We start from the raw sequence: 8,728 nt of genomic DNA, 5'->3' as shown, positions 1-8,728 counted from the left end.
ACGCAAGAGAAGCAGGTTTAACCGCTTCCTCGCTGTGCTAGGGTGTGTGCTTAAGTAGAGCGTGGCCGCATTACGACGTGCCCGCCTACAAGTGGGTCTTGCAGGCAGAAGCGTCACTATTCCGGTGAGCAAGTATTACCACCATGTGGCAATATCCAAAGTTGAGACCCATTGGTTAATATTTTTGTCCGTCAGTAGTATGGCATTGTCTGGTGAGATATCGTCCGACCAAACAGAAAAAAATCTGTACATAGTGTATAAGCTACCGCATCGATAGCAGAGAACTCTATAGGGGACCTTCTCATGCCTTAAAGTGCAGCGAAAAGATCTGGACAATACGCAAGTGCTTCGGCAACCCCTATGTGGCCATCCAACTATAGGCAAGATGCGTGTTGCGAGAAGGAAGCGGTAGGTGAACAATAAGATTCTGTATTGCTTCTTACTAGTTCTCTTTTCTGTCTGCCTCCTAGCCACTCGTTGTTGCTGACTAACTTGTCTACTACCATCTTGTACTGACTACCTCTGACCGGATTAACGGCTGGCGCTAATCGAACTCACGATCTTCAACCTCAACTTCCAACACTCCTCCTCGATTACGCCTCCGTTCTTCCCTTACTCCACCCTTCAACGTCCTTTCACACCATTGATCGTCCTTGATCATTTCTTTCATGATGCGCACGAGCGCGCGTAGTGTCGAAAGCTTCGTCGCGTCCAACGCCTTCGTCAGGAGGTCTGCGAGCATCTGCTCCGACTTGACGTAGCTTGCCACGATGATGCCGCGACGCGAGTAGTCGCACAGGAACCTGAGGCGCACATCCACTTGTTTCGCCTTCAGCGACGATGCGTCGCCCGCGATCTGCGCGATCGCCGCTTGGTTGTCCACCCGCAACTGCATCGGGAGTTCGGGCTCCACGCCCACTTCGCGCAACATCTCACGCAGGCCGAGCCGCTCGCGCGCGACCTCACTCGCCGCAACAAACTCCGCCTCCATCGTCGACAGGGAGACGCCTCCCTGCTTCCGCGCACCCCAGCTGACGGCCATACCGTTCAGCATCACGATGCCCCCCCCCCGTCATTGACTTCCGGTCCGTCTTGTCGGTGGCAAAATCCGCGTCGCTGAACGCTTCCAGGCATATCGCCGCACCCGGGTTGTCTTCTGGGATCATCGCGACCTTGACCGCCGCCGTACCCTTGAGGTATCGCGCGACGCATTTCGCCAGCTTCCGGTCTGCCAGTCGAGGTGCGTGTGCTCGTGACCTTGTGCACCGCAAATGCTATGTCGGGGCGCGTGCAACGCGCCACCTAGAGCAGCGAGCCGACCAGCGACTGGAACTGGCGTACTGTCGGTCCTGGTAGCGTGCTTGGCGCCCGAAGAAGCTCCGCTTCGCCCTCCTCCAGCTCGTAAGAGCTGTCGTCGATCGGCGTCCACGTGGAGTTGGCTTCGGCGAGCCCGTTGTCGCGCAGGAGGTCTCCGATGGCCTCCTCCTGATCGAGCGTGTACCCGCACTGACCGTTGTGCGTCACGCGGATGCCCAGGAACTTGCTAACCCGCCCCAGGTCCTTAATCGACGACGAAGCGAGGCTTGCGATGAACCGCTCAACTGCCGCCGCGCTCGTCCCTGTCGCGAGGAGATCGTCGACATACACGCCGACCACGACCACGACGAGGTCGTCGCCGTCGCGCTTCCAGTAGAAGCACATGTCGCTCTCGCACCGCGTGAAGCCGGCAGCAGTGAGCTTCGAGTGCAGCAGCTGGCTCCATAGCCGGCTTGCCTGCCCATACAGGCTCTTTTTCAGCTCCAGCACCAGCTCGCTTGAGCTCGCAACGCCATGCGCTCACAGCGTCTCCTCCGAGACCGGCATGCCGCGCGGCATCTGTGGGTAGATGCGGAGGTGTGGCTCCTTGTCCGCTTTGACGTAGGCGTTGGGGATGTCGCCGTGCTTGGCAGGCACCCCCCACGTAGCCGCAAGCGCCAGGATCACTTTGACCGTCGACAGGTCCATCACGGCAGCGAAGGTGAGCGTGTAGTCGACGCCGAGCACCTGCTCGTTGCCGCACGCCACCAATCGCGCCTTTAGACGCTCGAGGTCGCCCTGCGCATCCGTCTTGGTCTTGTAGACCCATTTTGGTGAGTAGCGCGTGCGTCCCTGGCGTTCGCTTTGTGACCGTCCAGACGTCATTGGGCTCGAGCGCGGTGATCTCCTCTTGCATAGCCTTCTTCCACTCGTCGCGCTTGCCGCTGCGCATCGCCTGTCCATAGCTGAGCGGATCGTGCTCAAAAGCAGCGTTCACGACCTCTCCGCTCGCAGCTGCCTCCTCCCGACGAGCAGCCGCTTCTGCGCGTTTCACGCGCCGCGTGTTCCATGCGCCGCCCGCGTCCATCGCCTTTTGCTCTTCTTCCGCGTCGCGCTGTTCCCCTCTGCTCGACCATCCTTCGCCGCTGCTGCTGCTGGCCCGTCCGGCTCCTCCAGGTCTACGGCTCGATCGTCGACTTCCATCGCGCGTTGAAATTGCGCGTTTTGCGCCTCCGTCAGCGTCTCGATGTTCTTAATGTGCTGCGTGACGACCACTTTGTTGTCACGCTGTAGCAGCACCTTGTAGCTCTTGGTTTCCTCGCTGACGCCGATAATAATGGCGCGTTTCGAGCGCTGCAGCAGCGAGTTCTTGCCCGGGTCCCTGTACACGTCGCACTGGGAGCCGAAGACGACGATCCGCGCAGATCCGGTGTCTTGCCCGTCAGCATTTCGAGTGGTGACGCTCTCTTTGCGTTTGCTCGCGTGGGGCTCCGGTTGAGGATGTGCACGGCGTATTGCACCGCGTCTCCCCAGAACGTCAGTGGCAGCGCGCAGGCAAACAGCATACTGCGCGCGAGGTTCAGCACTGTTCGGTGCATTCGTTCCGCCTTGCCGTTTGAAGCTTGGTTGCGCGCTTCAGACACTTGGCGCGCGACGCCCGTGCGCTCGCAGAACAGGCCCACGTTGGCGTATTCGCCGCCGCCATCCGTGCGGAGCACGTGGATCTTGAACCCAAAGAGCTTCTCGAAGTGAACTAGGAATGCCTCGAACTGCTACGCCGCAGCGTCCTTTGTGCGCGCGAGGGAGACTCTGCAACAGTTGCTCTTGTGATCAATGAAGTTCACAAGGTAGCGATTGCTGAGTCGATCCTGCGGCGTCATGGGACCCTTGAGGTCCGAGCAGATGACGCCGCCGATGCGATCAATGGGCGAGTGCGCGCCGCTGTCTTGTTGAGACTGCGCGTTGCGCGTCTGCTTGCCCTCAAGGCACGACACGCACGCCATGCGTTTGTTGCTGCTCAGTCGAATACCCGATGCGGGGTCTCGCGCCAAGCGTTCGGTCGTGTCGAATGCGAGGTGGCCGAGTCGCTGGTGCCAATGCAACAGCGAGGCTTCGTGCGACTCGTCGGCGGTGGTTTCCGTTGCATGCGCTTCGAGCGCCGCCATGATCGCGTCGCCACCTGCACCCTCCTCGTCACGCGTAGCCTTCGTCACGACATACAGCACGTTGCTGTCGAACGCGACCGCACCATCGCTGCGCCGAGCAAGCGAGCGCTCGTCGCCGTCGTGCACGAGGGCAAACTCTTTGTTCTCGAGCTTTCCGTACGACACAATGTTCTTTGCCAGTCGCGGCGCCAGGTACACGTCCGTGAGCGTCACGACAGCCTTCTCGCCGCTCGCGAGAACCTCGAGGCGCACGATGCCGACTCGCGTCAGGTGCAGCGACTCGCCGTCTGCCATCGTGATCTCGTGGCTGCAAGCCGTTGAGTTGAGCAGCAGTGACTTGTCGTTGACAAGATGCCGGCTCGCACCGCTGTCAAGGATCCAGTCTCCTCGGTCGGCGCCCGCGGCATCGGTCGCAGCAAGCACGAAACCACGCGTGCCGTCCGTGGCTCGTGCTCCGTCGCTCGTCGCAAGCACGAAGCCGCATGAGTCGTCCATGGCTCGCGCTCCGTCTCTTGCATTGCTCGCTGCGGCGTCCTTGCCGCGCGAGCCCTTCTTCTTCATGTTGCGCCTTTTTGTGGGCGCACTACGCTTCTCGTCAGCGCGAGGATCATGCTGGCATCTGCACCCTTTGCGGGTGTCTCGTCGCCGTGCACGACACGCGCGCGACGTTCAGCCGCGATGTGCCCCGATCGCCCGCGTCGGTAGCACGTGATCGCGCTCTTGGGTTTGCCTTCAACGTGCGCGGCGACGACCTCACGACCACCTGCGCTGCTGCCATGCTCAATGGACTGCGCGAAGTGCGCCAGCTCCTCGGCGTGGCGCAGGTAGTCGACTCGCGTGGGTTCATACTTGGAACGCATCACGTTCACGACCTCACGACCCACTGCGCTGCTGCCATCAGCTCTGGAGAAGCGTGGTGGACGATGTTATCGAGAACAAGCGAGTCGGCACCATCACGTGCCTCGCTGACGGCGACCATAGACAGGAAGTGCTCAGCCCAGGTGCGTCGTGCGTCCTTCTTGGCCATGAATAGCTTCATCGCCTAACTTGCAGTGACTGACGTCTTAAACGTGCGCAAGAGCTGCTCCATTATGTGCTCCAGTGTGGGTATCTGCATCCACCAGGTGTCACCCTGCTTGTGATAGTACCTCTCAGCCGTGCCGGCAAGAAAGTGCCCAAGCAGGTCGCAATGACGTCTTCGGTCCATCCGAAACCACATCACGCTTCCGCGAGGCTCACCGCGCGCAGAAACGTGCGCCCTCAGTCGAAGAATCCGCTTCCGAGTCCGCGGTACAGCTCTGTACCATCGAACTTGCGTATATTCAACTTACGCTGGCTTGCCGACGACATCCCATATCCGTTGAGGCCCGGGCGCACATAAGCTTGCGGCGGAGCGGCTTGTTGCGGCGTCGGTGAGGCTGCATACGCCCGCGGGGGAGGCGCATACGCTGGTGCGCGTTGCTGCGATGCTGCGCGCGTGCGTGGTGGCTCGAGCGATGCGAATCGTGACGCGCTCAGATCGGTCGCGCGTTGGTACTCGCGCGGCGCCGGTGACTTCTCCTCCGCGTCTCCGATCGCGTCAATCGTCATTGGTCGACCGCGCGTGTTGGCGCCGAGTTCCGAGGCGAACAGGCCGCTCTCTACGGCCCCGAGCATGCGCTCCTCCTCGTCTCGCACTCTCTACGACGACTCGAGGCTCGCCAGTCGATCGGTGAGTGCGGCGAGCGCGGCGAGGATCTTATCGTCTCGCTGCCCGCTCTCGCGAGCGGATCCATCGTCGACGACTGCGGGTGCGGTGGGCGCTCGCGCTGGCGAGCCGCGTCCAGGCGTGGCTCGCGGGACACCCCCTGGTGTCTTCGTATCGGTTCGGTGGCTCCGGCCATTTGGCTCATAACCTATAGGCAAGATGCGTGTTGCGAGAAGGAAGCGGTAGGTGAACAATAAGATTATGTATTGCTTCTTACTAGTTCTCTCATCTGTCTGCCTCCTAGCCCCTCGTTGTTGCTGACTAACTTGTCTACTACCATCTTGTACTGACTGCCTCTGACCGGATTAACGGCTGGCGCTAATCGAACTCACGATCTTCAACCTCAACTTCCAACACCAACAACATGATAAGCTCACCAATTGCCTTTTCAAGCACACGTTTACGGCTTTATGCATGTCATCTATCTTGCTCGACGCCAGCGTGGAGCCTTAGTCACCAACGTTCTCAGCTCGTTAATCTTATAACTTGATGATTTATTGGGAGAACTAGCAAAGCGTCCACTTGAGTCACAAGACACTATTTTCTTCTTCAAGCCATAGGAACACGCAAGCTAGAGTCGTATGCGTAGGCGATATTGTAGATCTACACGCTTCACTTTCAAAGCATCTTCCGTAACGCTTTGTAATTAAATTAACAGAGCTTTTAAGCGCCCGTCTTGCATATAATCACTTGGCAGCGAGATTGAAGCATTTTGCTGGCCTACAACGCTTCCCGATGCTGATTGACAGTTTGCATCTCAAGGCATATATATTCAATATGTCTCATCGACGACGTTAATGATGGCATTGAGGAAGCCACTGCTCCACGTACTGCCTATGTATCGGAATTGACTGCTGTCTACGTCGGTACACTGAAGTATGATTTTTATTTTCTAATTTAGACGCACATGGCGAACGAGGAGATAGCATCTATAAATACCATACATGTTGATGAGGTCACCACTCTTTTACAGCATCCCAAAATGTTTCATTTTGGACTATTATAGTGATTGCTTTAAACGATAATGTTGAAGCAACAAGATAATATTTTTGTTGATTTGTTGATTTAGGTTTGAATCAATCCCGCCAATCACTGCTAGACGCACGAATAAGCGGTGCGCAAATAAGTCGCAATACATAAAATGACATTAATATGTTGAAGCCAGTAGATACGAAGATCGTTACGCAGAAACTGAGGCGAAAAAAATCCCCCTAATTCACACTTCTTCTCAAACATTCTCCCAACTTCCGTCCCATTCTTAAAATTATGAGGTCTACCCTAGAGGTTTGACACAAACGTGTGGTACTGTACGGAACTCATTTGGTGGGGCCACTCTAACAATACAGGTGATGCTGGTTCAAGAGTATCCTGAGTAGGCAATTCAGGGCTGGCCATGTCTGCAGGTAGAAGACTTGAAGCGTTAGCTAATAAGTGCTTAGGTATACTGTATGTCTTGGAAGCTCATGGGTGTTCAATCAACAGCGAGTTGAAGATAAGCCATAATATGTTGCTTGAATTGACGTCATTTTAGGCAGGTATGTTTGCGAAAAAAGGCCAGCAAACTATTTTATCTCGGTCAGCGTAAACAAGGCCTCTTGTCACCCGAGTATTGCGCAAAAGTAAGTTTAAGTCGCGACTCGACCAACTAATCAACGCAGTTCAGCGACGTAAATTCGTGCAGACCCCGTAAAAGAGCACATTTGACGTATAACTCGATTGCTACAGAGCTTAACTAGTGGTCAGATGTGACGACGTGGCAGCCGCTCATTGCGCAAAATCTCCTTAAAAACGGAGGCGATAACAAATCCGTCAAAGCGTCGCATGTGTTGCTCAATTCACGGCCAGTAGGTCTGAAGTACTGGAAAGACAAAAGCGAGTAGCTGGCTTTATTGCTTTTCGCCATGCTGGACAAGTCAAGCGTAACACTTCCACGCGGGCTTTCGCTTGCATGTCGCAAACAATTGTTTTTTATCTTTATAATATACGGCCAAGTCTTCGCTTCAACACTTGTAGCAACAAATAAAATTTGCACTACATGCGCCGATGATAATTTAGTTAGCATTAACAGATAGAAAGAAGAGATACTTAATTATATTAATACAGTTTTCATTTAACCCTCTTAAGTTAGTTGTCTTAAAGTGAAGTCTTCCTCTGCACGTACTAGTGTACGTGAAGTGACGTAAGGCACCACTCGCAACTAAAGCAGTGCGAAGTGGACTTGTACTGAAGCAGTACAAGTCGTAGTGCCCCGTTACACTTTTACCCAAAGGAGTTTAGTCGTAGATTTTGATGGTCAATTCAAGTGACGATATTCAAAACTCCGCGGTTCTGCTTTTCTAAGACAATAGAAGAGATTTACGCCTGAACACAAAATTCTATTTGAAGAGGTGTGTCCGTTGTAATAATTGCAAATTTCCGCAGCATTTCCTTTTATTGATTTGGTTTTACTTTTCCCTGTACTAAGTTTTATTAGTATTGACTTTGTTAGTTAAGACTGTTGATTACTTAAAGCTTTCCTCTGCACGTCATGTACTTGAAGGTATTCACCTCACCTTCACGGTGATCAGTGCATGTTGGCTAGTACTGAAGCCCTCGCTACACCTGGTACCACTTCGTAATCCGTTTAACGGCCATGAACGTTCTTCCAACATGGACGTGTTGGTTGAAGAAGGTTTGAGCTCTCACGCCCGTCAAGAAGACTTCCACGCAACGCGTGAGAGGGTCACTCACTGTAGTGATCTCGAATGGAAAGAGTCGAACGTATAAGTACGGCCGTAGGCGGGCCAGTCTTAGGCGCAATTTTGTTTGATTTACAAAAAGACGAACAACATGCGTCTGTCCCCGAGTTCATACAGCATGGCCTCGACTTGGTCCGAAATAGGTAACCTATTCACTAGCAAGTCTCTCATCGCGCAGAGGTTTTAAGAAAATAGAGTGCTCAACTGTTGGAACTGTTAAGACAGCAGCATTTACATGCTGCTAGCGGGCCGACGAATTTTTGTTGCGTTGGCCAGAAAGCTTAAATATTAAAATCCTTCAATTCAAGGCAGTCGTAGGCGGATCCTTGCTAAGATGGTTCGTTGAATTAGACGACACCATTGAAACTCGCCGCATTAATGGTACTGCGAAAGTGGGATGTGGCATGTCGAACTCAACCGAACGTTCCAAATCTTGGGCTTAAGCTCAAACTTCACGACCCATTGCTTTTTAGGTCGTATGTGGTCATTAAGACCCAGCTCAGGCAAACATTGAGCCGCCACGTACCGAATTCAGCTCTCGAGCCGAGCTCCTGGATTTGAATTAGGGCAAGCGGTGCCTCTACGCTTATGCCCAGCATACACGATACCTGGTCATTTGTATCGTGAGTCATCCAGTTGATGAACAAACACAGGTCATTGTGTCCATCAAAGGTCTTGCAGACAGCCCTGTTAAGACTCACCTGTTTCGGCTTAAACTAGAGTCGCTCGACCAAGCGATCTGTAAAGCGGAACAGGACCACTTCAGCTTGGAATTAAGAATT

This window comes from Bremia lactucae, linkage group LG10 (assembly GCF_004359215.1).
Source record: "Bremia lactucae strain SF5 linkage group LG10, whole genome shotgun sequence".
Taxonomy (NCBI): domain Eukaryota; phylum Oomycota; class Peronosporomycetes; order Peronosporales; family Peronosporaceae; genus Bremia; species Bremia lactucae.
Note: the sequence above shows the minus strand (reverse complement) of the source record.